This window comes from Macrotis lagotis, chromosome 2, assembly GCF_037893015.1.
Source record: "Macrotis lagotis isolate mMagLag1 chromosome 2, bilby.v1.9.chrom.fasta, whole genome shotgun sequence".
NCBI classification, from domain to species: domain Eukaryota; kingdom Metazoa; phylum Chordata; class Mammalia; order Peramelemorphia; family Peramelidae; genus Macrotis; species Macrotis lagotis.
Window position 1 is genome coordinate 11,305,877 of NC_133659.1, and position 11,044 is coordinate 11,316,920.

Consider the following 11,044-nt stretch of genomic DNA (forward strand, 5'->3'; position numbering starts at 1 on the left):
GTCACTGATTCCAGAGCCACAAGGAGGCAGCACTGAACAGTCTAAAGTTTTGATGTCAGAGGACCTGGGTTCAAATTATGACTCTGTTACTAACTACCTGGATAATTTTGAGCAAGTCACTTAATTCTCTTGAGTTTTAGTTTCCTCATGTCTGAGGAAGGGAGGAATGGACTAGGAATATGATCCTAAAATACTCTGAGATAAGCAACATGAAAGATGCTCTCAGTTGAAGGGCATGGGGTAGGATATTGGTCTTGGCCTTAGGAGACAGAGACACTCTGGAAGCCCCACTAGGGAGTCAGTGATTGAGGGCCCGAGGGATGGATGGGGTAGCATGCTATCTGTAAACTGCCTCATGCCTCATTATTCTTTTTTTATTTTCATTAAAGATATTGAGTTTTACATTTTTCCCCCCAATCTTGCTTCCCTCCCCCCTCCCCCCCCAGAAAGCACTCTGTCAGTCTTTACTTTGTTTCCATGTTGTACCTTGTTCCAAATTGCGTGTGATGAGAGAGAAATCATATCCTTAAAGAGAAGTCTAAGAGGGAACAAGATCAGACAATAAGCTATCTGTTTTTTTTTTCTAAATTAAAGGGAATAGTCCTTGCACTTTGTTCAAACTCCACAGCGTCTTATCTGGATACAGATGGCACTCTCCTTTGCAGACAGCCTAAAATTGTTCCCAATTGTTGCATTGATGGAATGAGCAAGTCCTTCAAGGTTGAACATCACTCCCATGTTGCTGTTAGGGTGTACGGTGTTTTTCTGGTTCTGCTCATCTCACTCAGCATCAGTTCATGCAAATCCCTCCAGGTTTCCCTGAAATCCTGTCCCTCCTGGTTTCTAATAGAACAATAGTGTTCCATGACATACATAGACCACAGTTTGCTAAGCCATTCCCCAATTGAAGGACATTTACTGGATTTCCAATTCTTTGCCACCACAAACAGGGCTGCTATAAATATTTTTGTACAAGTAATGTTTTTACCCTTTTTCCTCATCTCTTCAGGGTATAGACCCAATAGTGGTATTGCTGGGTCAAAGGGTATGCATATTTTTGTTGCCCTTTGGGCATAGTTCCAAATAGCTCTCCAGAAGGGTTGGATGAGTTCACAGCTCCACCAACAGTGTAATAGTGTCCCAGATTTCCCACATCGCTTCCAACAATGATCATTATCCTTTCTGGTCATACTGGCCAATCTGAGAGGTGTGAGGTGGTACCTCAGAATAGCTTTAATTTGCATTTCTCTAATAATTAATGATTTAGAGCATTTTTTCATATGGCTATGGATTCCTTTGATCTCCTCATCTGTAAATTGCCTTTGCATATCCTTTGACCATTTGTCAATTGGGGAATGGCTTTTTGTTTTAAAAATATGACTCAGTTCTCTGTATATTTTAGAAATGAGTCCTTTGTCAGAATCATTAGTTGTAAAGATTGTTTCCCAATTTACTACATTTCTTTTGATCTTGGTTACATTGATTTTATCTGTGCAAAAGCTTTTTAATTTAATGTAATCGAAATCATCTAATTGGTTTTTGGTGATATTCTCCAACTCTTCCTTAGTCATAAACTGATCTGACAGGTGGACATGCCTCATTATTCTTGCTAACTCATTGGGGGCTAAATTCTGAGTTTTGGGGTTTTTTGATGCTTAAGGACTTCCAAGTACTGTTGACATGCTCTCATTGTGGAGTCTTAAGGTAAAGCTTCAGGTGTCCTGGCCTAAGCAAATCCTCTTTTACAGCTTCCAAACTAGGAGGGGCTTTCAAGCTCATTTTGTAAACCAAATGGACACTTACTTGATTATATACATCAGGGCTTAACCTTAGGTTGTCTTAGGGTCTCATCAAAATAAAATAATTATTCAAAGGCTGCACCCAGAATAAAAAATGTCTGTGTTCAGTGGACGTAGTGCTATGTAAGGACTCTGAGGCCGAGGTTCTTAGATATAAAAGGTTGCCTCATAACTTCTTAGAAGGTGGGGGAACGGCTGTCATCCATACGACAGGCAAAGGCACAAAGCACCAAAGCAAACATAAAACAGCAAAGCGACAACGCAACGTATAAAAGTAGGTGCATACTGACTAATCTGTGTCCTACAGATGGAGTGCATCCCACAGATAGATTGAAAATTCTGTGCAGTATGTTCCATCCAAAATACTACTTAAAAACACCAAAGAAATTTAATATCAACAAGATTATTTATTAGTGATAGAATTTAAAAAAATCTAATACGCATTACATGCGAATTATTATTTTATTTTTTCAATAGTGAAAATTAAAACCCATAGACAGGAATTAACATCAACAAGGGTATTTGTAATAGAATTTAAAAAATCTAATACTTATTCCATGCAAATCATTATTTTATTTTTTCAGTCATGAAAGTTAAAACCCACAGATGGGTCACATAAAGTTGCACTGTGGGTCACAGGTGACCTGCAGGCCATATTTTGGACAGCCCTGATATGTATGAAGCTGAAACCTTGAACAGTGGCATAATCTGCCCAACTGGTAATTCATAGAATTCACATCTGACCTCACTTTCTGGCTCTGAATATGAATTTAACCATGCCCTATCATCTATCCTCGCAACTCTACTCCGGCAACAGCAGCCAGCCACTGTTTCCTAAGGGCTGCATTCCATCATCAGCTTGGTTCATAGGGTGCCAGACATCATGCTAATAAAGGAGTGCAGTCTTTGGATGGAGACGGAAGTTTTTGATCCTCCAAGAGTGAAACACGAGGAGGCTAGGCAAAAAAAAAAAAAAAAAAAAAAAAAAAAAAAGGTGATAACAGGATAGTAAAGGGATGAAGATTATAGGAAGGGCTCTAATCACACTTCAGGCCATGCACTTAAAATCAGCTAGTGTTCCTGCCTTCAAAAAGCAAACGATCAAGATGAGGAGATAAGGCATTGCAGTTAAAATAGTAAATCCTCCTGATTTGTTATGTGTCTAACCAATTCAATCCAATAACATTGGTTAAGAGTTTACTACAAATGAGGCAAAGGAAATTAAAGACAAAATCAAACAACGGCCTCTATCCCTCAAGAGCTTTCTTTTGGAGGGAAGAATGTGTTACTAGAATCATAGTTTTGGAGCTGGATGAGGTATCAGAAATCATCGACACCTAAAAAGGGCAGCATAGGGCAGTGAAAAGAGAACAGAAGATAGGTATTTGAATCCCACCTTTGTCATCATATTAAGTTTTCTTCTTTGGTCTCAATTTCCTCATCTGTAAAATGAGGGAGTTGACTTAGATGACTTATGATGCCATTATTACATGTTATACTCACCTCCTAAATGGGAGTGAGGAACCACATCTGCCTAAAAGAACACTCCCTCTGGAGTCAGGACTTGAATTCTGATGCCACCTCTCACACTGCCTGTGGAGTCTTGAGGCAAGTCATCAAAAAAGTAAAGTGGTTAATCAACTTGTTCCAGATCACTCATCTAATGAATGACCACAATGGAATTTGAACTGTGGTCTTCTGACTTCAAACCTGGCAAGATGCCAAGCAAAGCTGGGCAGGGCTTCATGAGGAAAAATAGCAAACTTTGAATTACTGTATGTAAATTGCAATTATGAGGCCACAGAAGATGCATCCCAAATGAGCAAGACAGGATGCCCTCCTGCCTGATTGGAAGTCAAAGAGACTGGGAAGATAGTGCTGACATGGACAGAAATAGAAAAACTGCCCTAGGGTGGGGCGGAGCGGGCACAAAGGCTCTGACGAGGAACTCGGTTTTGCACCTTTTGAATTTGAAGTATCAGTAAAATATTCAACAGAGATAACTGGAAATGAAAGGCAAGAACTCAAGATGGATATTTGTTGGTCAATCTGCAAAGGGATAATAAAGTGAAGCCATGCTCCATGATCCTCGTAGCTGATACGAACATGTATACTTTCAAAAGTGCAAAGCAATTTTTTTGTATGTGTGTGTATATGTATATATAATGTATATATATATATATATATATATATATATATATATATATACATATATAAAATCGTGGAGGTTGTATGCAGGTCTTGAGCAATTAAGATGGCATCACCATAGGAAAGACAGTGAGAGGGGCAGCTAGGTGGTGCAATGGATAAAGCACTGGCCCTGGAGTCAGGAGTACCTGGGTTCAAATCCGACCTCAGATACTTGATAATTACCTAGCTGTGTGGCCTTGAGCAAGCCACTTAACCCCATTTGCCTTGCAAAATCCTAAAAAAAAAAAAAAGACAGTGAGGATTCTCCTTCTTGGAGAATTAGAACATTCTGTGCCAGCTCACCACGGGATTGGGAGCAGGGTTTTGCTGTTAGTTGTATAGCCAGAAGTGTCTATGTCTTTAAAACAGTCTGACAGCCCGTCATTTTCTTGTAGTCATGTCTGAAAGTGAAGGATTCTCTTTCTTTTCTAGGTACAGAGAGATCTAGGAGTCCAGGAATTCAGGCCAGGTGGTCAGTCAATGAATATGAATATGAATGAATATTAATAAGTCTACAAAGAGCCAGCACTGCACTAATCAATGAGAATACCAAAAAAGGCAAAGTCTGGAAGAGCTGCAGGTTTAGGGAGCAAGACAGTGAGTTAAGCTTTGGACACATTGACTTTAAGATGTCTACCCAAGCATCCGGTGTGAGATGTCCAACAGGCAGGTGGAGGTGTGAGATTGGAGGTCAGCAAAGAGGTTGGGGCAGTAGAGGTAGATTGGAGAATCTTCAGTAGAGACATACTAATTAAATTCATAGGAGTTGATGAGATCATAGCAAAATAGCATAGAAGAGAGTTTGGGACAGAACCCCTATTGGATACCTATTGCTAGAGACCTCTGGATGATCTGGATGAGGATCAAGCGAAGGAGACAAAGAAGGAGTGAACAGAGAGGTAGGAGGAGAACCTGGAGAGATTAGTGTTCTTAAAGCCTAGAGAGAAGAGAGTGTCAAGGAGAAGAGGGTTAACAGTGTTAAAGACTGCACGAGAGGTCAAGATGGAATATTTAGGCAAGACCATTAAATTTGATGATTAAGAGATCATTAGTAACTTTGGAGAGAGCAGTCCTGGTGGAATGATGAAGCCAGAAACCATAATGAAGAAAGTGGAGGGGAAAGGTGGAAGCCACTATTGTAGATAGCTTTCTCAAGTTTTGCTAGAAAAGGGTGAAACGATATAATCATAGTTAGCAGCGATGGATAGATCCAGCAAGAGGTTTTTTGAGGATACAGGAGACATAGCCATGCTTATAGGCAGAAGTAAAGCAGCCAAGAGTCAGGGTGAGATTAAAGATAAGTGAGAGAGTAGAAATGATGAAGGATGCAATCTGTTGGAGGAGATAGGGTGGAATGGGATTGTTTGTGCAAGTAGGGTTTGCCTTATCAAGGAAAAGGGCCATCTCATAATGAGAGAGTGAAGGAGGGTGCAAGAGGAAATAGTGGAAGGAGGCATCCAACTGATGTGAGATGAGGAAGAGGGGAGAAGAGAAAGTTCACAGTGAATGACCTTAATTTTTTCTGTAAATTAGGAGTCAAAATTTCCCACTAAGAGGGTGAGGGAGGAGGAGTCAGAGGTTTAAGGAGGGTTGAGAAGTCTTGGAGACTTCCATGGAGAGTGGAAGAGTGAGTAGGTAAGGAGGTGAGAATGAGTTGCCATCCTCCACCTTCATTTCAGTAGCACTAAAGGAGTGAAGGCAGCAGATGGTGGGAGTGACCAAAGGCTGAGTCTTGATAGGCTAAGATTGATAAGATGAGGGACTCAGGGACTCAAGAGAAGAGTAATGTTGAATTAAACTAGTTTGTCAAAGAGTCAAGATGAAGAAAAGAGGAGAATATAGCTAATAGAGAGAGAATGACCTGTGAGAAAACCAGGGGAGACAGAGCTTCAGGGACATGGTGTAGGGGAAGAACAGGGTTTGGGGTTGTAAGCAGCGGTGCAATGACAATAGATTGTGATCAGATAAGGGAATTTCAGAATTCACGGAGACCCCACAATGGACAGAGATGTCCATTGATCTCACAGCAAGCTTATGTGGTTAGATAGACGGCTACACGAGGACTGCTAAGGTGGCCTGGAAATGACTAACACGACAGTCTCCTCTGCATGTTCACCCAGCCCCAAAAGGGCTTGTTTAGAATTCAGGGAACATTTGATTATAAAAATAAGGCATCAAAGAAAGTTAGGTTCTCTCTATATAATGGACCAGAAACCAACTGGTTCACCTTTGGGACTTGTCCCTGGAACAAAGACAATCTTTTTGAGCCCCATCATTCTACTTCTGACTTTGTAAGCTGAGTCACAGAGTCAGGTCTCAGGAGAACTGAAGCTGAGGATCACCTTGAGGGCAATGGAGGGAGACATGGTGGGAGCAGGCTGTACCACATTACCACTGAAGAATTATGCAGAACTGGGGAAAATGTAACGTCAGAGAAATGGGTGATAGAAAAAGACTTGTCTGAGAAGCTTAAACAATCAGTCATAAATTTCATAGCAAGAGAATTTGAGGAAGGCACTCCTATTAGGAGGACCTCCGATGACCAATTCATGAGTCACGTGGGCTAAGTGGGTATGAATGGGTTGTAATCTGCCTCATTGGAAGGAATCACAAAAATAAAATATCTAGCATCTACATAGAGCTTACTTGGTGCTAGATATTAACTATGCTAAGCACTTCACTAATATTATCTCCTTTGATACAAACTTGGGAGATAGGTATTATCTTCATTTTATAGATAAGGAAACTGAGGCAAACCAAGGTTAAGTCCCTTGCCCAGAGTCTTACAGCTAGAACACGTCTGAAGCTAGATTTGAAGCCAGGTCTTCTAACTGTAGGACTTGGACTCTATAAGTTCCCACTCACTAACGTTCCGCAGTACATGATAATTTACCTAATATAATTTACTTAAAAAATACCCAATCACAGAGTAGTATTTGCTATTTAAATACAGCGTATGATGCTACTAACTTTGGAAAAATACACTCCTACTTCCAATACATTTCTCATTCATTATCCTGACATGAAAGACCTGTGATCTTGGGCAAGTCATTGACCACTGGAGGAAGAACCTATGCAGATCAGCCCCAGGAAATGGGATATAGCAAGGAGGAAGAGAAGGTAGCCCCCCGAGGGTGCGGGGCTGGGATAGGTACTGTACCTGGTCATAAAAAGTTTATGCTTTGGTGATTGTTTGAGTAATTCATTGATGTAGAGATAAGATGGGAAATGCAAAGAATTACCAGATTCTGGAGGATCTTGAATGCAAAGCTGGAGTTTGAACTTTACTTAGTTGGTGATGGGGAGTCACTAAACATGGCAGAGTAGAAGGGTGATGTGATCAGATCTACAGAAAGAAGAGATAGAGGGAAGGACAAGAGAGGTGGAGTCAGGTACATAAAGACAAAGAAAGAGGAGAGAGAACAGAGAAAGAGGGGAAGAAGAGAGCAAGGGGGAGAGAGAGCGAGAGAAGAGAAAGGAAGAAGAGAATAAGAGAGAGACGGAGGGAGGGAGAGGGAGAGGGAGAGGGAGAGAGAGAGAGAGAGAGAGAGAGAGAGAGAGAGAGAGAGAGAGAGAGAGAGAACAAAGAGTAAGGGAGAGATAGAGAGAACAAGAGTGAGTGAAGAGAGAGAGAGACACAAAGGCCAAAAAAAGGGAGAGAGGAGAGAGACATAGACAAGACAAACAGAATCCCAGAAGTCAATCATGGCCCCAAGAACCATTAGAGGCTCAATAAATGCTGAGAGCAGCCAAGGTGGGATCTGTCCAACTTAATAGGCAGTGAGGCTCAGTGAAGAGCTTTGGATTTGGAGTGGAGAGACCTGAGCCAAATCTCACTTCTGATGCTTACTGTCTGACTATAGACCAGTTTTGCCATTTGTGTGGGCCTCAGTTTCCTTATCTGTAACATGGGGAAATACCTGCAGAATCTAACCTCAATTATTTTAAATCCCATTTTTCAGATGAGGAGACTGAGGTTCAGAAAGATTTAAGTTCCTGGCTCAAGGCCATAGAAGTAACAAAAGGGAGAAACAGAATTAGAACCCTTGACACCAGCTCCAACTCTCTTTCCCTGGCATCATCCTGCCTACCTTTGTGGAGGAGGAGGAAACATGAACTACACCTTAAAGAAAAAGGATTCTGAATGGAAAATGGGAAAGCAGAACATCCCAGTCTGAGAGGAAGCAAAGGAGAAGGGTGAAGGAATGGAGGCAGGGGGCTGAGTCCTGAATTCACGGAGCAGGTGGAATGCCAGTGAGGCAGCTTATGTCGGATTCTATGAAATAAAACCAGCTGGCCGGAGGAATCGGTATTGCCCTCTAGATGTAACTGGGAGCCCCTGAATGTCTCAGCAAGATAATTTCACCAACTTCATGGAGGATAAAGGGGAGAGTAAAAGTTGGAAGCAAGGAGGTCAGCCGGGGAGACTTTCAGAGCCATTCAGACCAGAGGTGATAAGGGCCGGAGCCAGGGTGGGGGCCATGAGCCTGGGGTGGATGGGAGCCATGATAAGCAGATAGATGGGGATGAATGAGGTTTCAGAGGAGTCACAGGTGGCTTGGAGATTATGAACTTGGCTGGCTGGGAAAACTTTGCTCTAATACAAATTGGGAGGTGTTGGGGAACGGGGAAGGTTTTGAGGGGAAGGATGATGAAGTTTGGGAAGCTAATAGCACATCCAGCTGGTCAAATCTGATTGATTTTGGGAATTTGGGAGAGAGAGAGTCAGCAATTGATCAATATGGGGCTAATGCCACTCAATCATCAAATGAGACCCAGTGAGGCAAAACTTTCATGTGCTTTGCAAAAACCAAACCCCAATGTTTTACAGATGTTGGCTATTATAATTATTCATAAGCCTCCCCCCACATGTGACAAGCTAGGAGCGTGCCCAATTTTCCTATTGTTTCCTCATTGTGTAACATCTCTGAACCCCATTATAAGTCTAGGATAGTGAAAGGATTTGACTTTGGTATAACTCTGGAGCATCAAAGGCCAAAATTCGAACTCAGGTCTTGCTGGTTTTGAATGACATTAAACTATAAAATCTGCTTAGAGTCCCTGGTGTTGCAGGGTATCCTCCTTCAAAACAGAATCTGGAGGTTAAGCCCCAGATTCAAGGGACCACACATGAAGAAAAAGAATCCACGCTGAAAATTAAGAGAAATAAATCTATAAGTGAGTTAGGCCACTCACCCCGGGAGACTACCAATGGCTGTTGCCCAGTCCAAGAACAGCACTTCCCCATGGACCCCCCGGGCCCAGGGTCAAGCAGACGAAACCAAGCCCAGGGTCCGTGTTCGGCTTTGAGTGAGAAGCTCTGGCTTAGCCCCACGGCCCCTGCCCTCAGGACGCTCCGGCTCTAAAGGGAGGCTGCGGCTGGGCTGGGACCTGGGAGGGGGCCTCAGAATGGGGGCTTGGGACCCAAGGTAGGCTTTTGTGAGGGCTGGCCAGAACCGGGGAAAGCTGCAAGGCAAAGGGAGGCCGTGGGAAGCCAGGCGGCCAGTCACTGGATGGCAGACTCGGGGTGGGGCTAGACTCTGCCGGAAAGGTAGGACAAGGTTGGGGCTGGGGGCTCCAAAGGCCAGAAGAGGCTTTCCTTGGCCCCCAGACACCCCGGAAGCCACTCACACGCCCCCCCATGCTTCTGTCAGTGATGGCTTTCTTTGCCCGTGGATGTCTCTCCTTGGTGCCAAACTCCTTCGTGGCTCCCTCCTGCCCAGGGCGCGTCAGATGCCCGGCCTGAGCCTCCGGCCAGGGACCAACGCTTGTTGGGCTCCTACTGCCAGCCCAGGCGGGCACGGAGCACGAGGAGCTGCCTTGGGGTCTAAAGGGCATGAGTAAATACGGAGGTGGTGGGACTCCAAGCCAATGCCAGGCCCCCGGCCCCGAGGGCGCCTTGGGGGGCTCCTCCGACCTGCTCTAGGCCTCCAAGGATCCCCTCGGCCTCCCTGGGGGCCTCCCTTGCCCCAGCACACACAGCCTTGGCCGGGACCCCTCGGGGTGGGCGGGGGGCGCCCTGGGGGCCGTGTGGGCCGAGCAGCCCCGGGCTGGGGGCACCGGTGAGGTGTGCCCTGCGGCTCGGGCCCCCCTCCTCCCCAGGCGGGAGCCCCCAGCACATCGGGGCCCCCGCGTGCCTGGGGTCAGGGTCGGGCCAGGCGGCGGGGGGGGGGCGCCCTCCGGGGGGGGGACCCTCCCCCGTGCCGGGTCCTCGGGGCGCCCCCCTCCTCTCCCCGGGCGCCCCCCCTCCTCCCCGGCGCCCCCTCCTCTCCCCGGCGCCCCCTCCCCCCGGGCGCCCCCTCCTCCTCCCCGGCGCCCCCTCCTCCTCCCCGGCGCCCCTCCACCTCCCCGGCGCCCCCTCCCCCCGGGCGCCTCCTTCTCCCCGGCGCCCCCTCCCCCGGGCGCCACCTCCCCCCGGGCGCCCCTTCTCCTCCCCGGCGCCCCCTCCCCCCGGCGCCCCCTCCCCCCGGCGCCCCCTCCCCCTCCCCGGCGCCCCCTCCCCCCGGGCGCCCCCTCCTCCTCCCCGGCGCCCCTCCACCTCCCCGGCGCCCCTCCACCTCCCCGGCGCCCCCTCCTCTCCCCGGCGCCCCCTCCCCCCGGGCGCCCCCTCCTCTCCCCGGCGCCCCCTCCTTCCCCCGGGCGCCCCTCCTCCTCCCCGGCGCCCCCTCCCCCCGGCGCCCCCTCCTCCTCCCCGGCGCCCCCTCCCCCCGGGCACCCCGCGTCTCCCCCCCCCCCCGGGACAGGGCCGGCGCGGGGGGGCGTGTCCCGGAGCCGCCACGCGCGGCCCCGCTTTCCCGGCCCGGTGACCTTGACCGCGCCGGCCACGTGCGCGCGGCCCCGGCCCGGCGGTCCCGGGGGGGGGGGGGCGGGGGGGCGGCAGGTGTCCCCGGGCCGGGATCCCCCCCGCCGGCCCCGCCCCGCCCCCTCCCCCGCGGGCCTCCCTCCCCCCGGCCCCGCCCCGCCCCGGCCCGCCCCGCCCCGCTCCGCTTGGCGCCCGCCGGCGCGCGCTGCCCGCCGGGAGTTGTAGTCCGCGCCGGCGCCGTCCCGGGCGGCGC

At 47.8% G+C, this 11,044-nt stretch overlaps 1 long non-coding RNA gene across 1 annotated transcript; it reads right to left on the bottom strand.

Annotated features, from left to right (window-relative positions):
* Positions 1 to 2,363: 2,363 nt before the first annotated feature.
* LOC141512353 (uncharacterized) lies at positions 2,364 to 10,069 on the bottom strand. Its single transcript, XR_012475465.1, has 3 exons — positions 9,186 to 10,069; positions 3,303 to 3,401; positions 2,364 to 2,755 (listed from the first exon to the last, which is right to left on the bottom strand). It is a non-coding gene; the product is annotated as an uncharacterized LOC141512353 (long non-coding RNA).
* Positions 10,070 to 11,044: the final 975 nt, after the last annotated feature.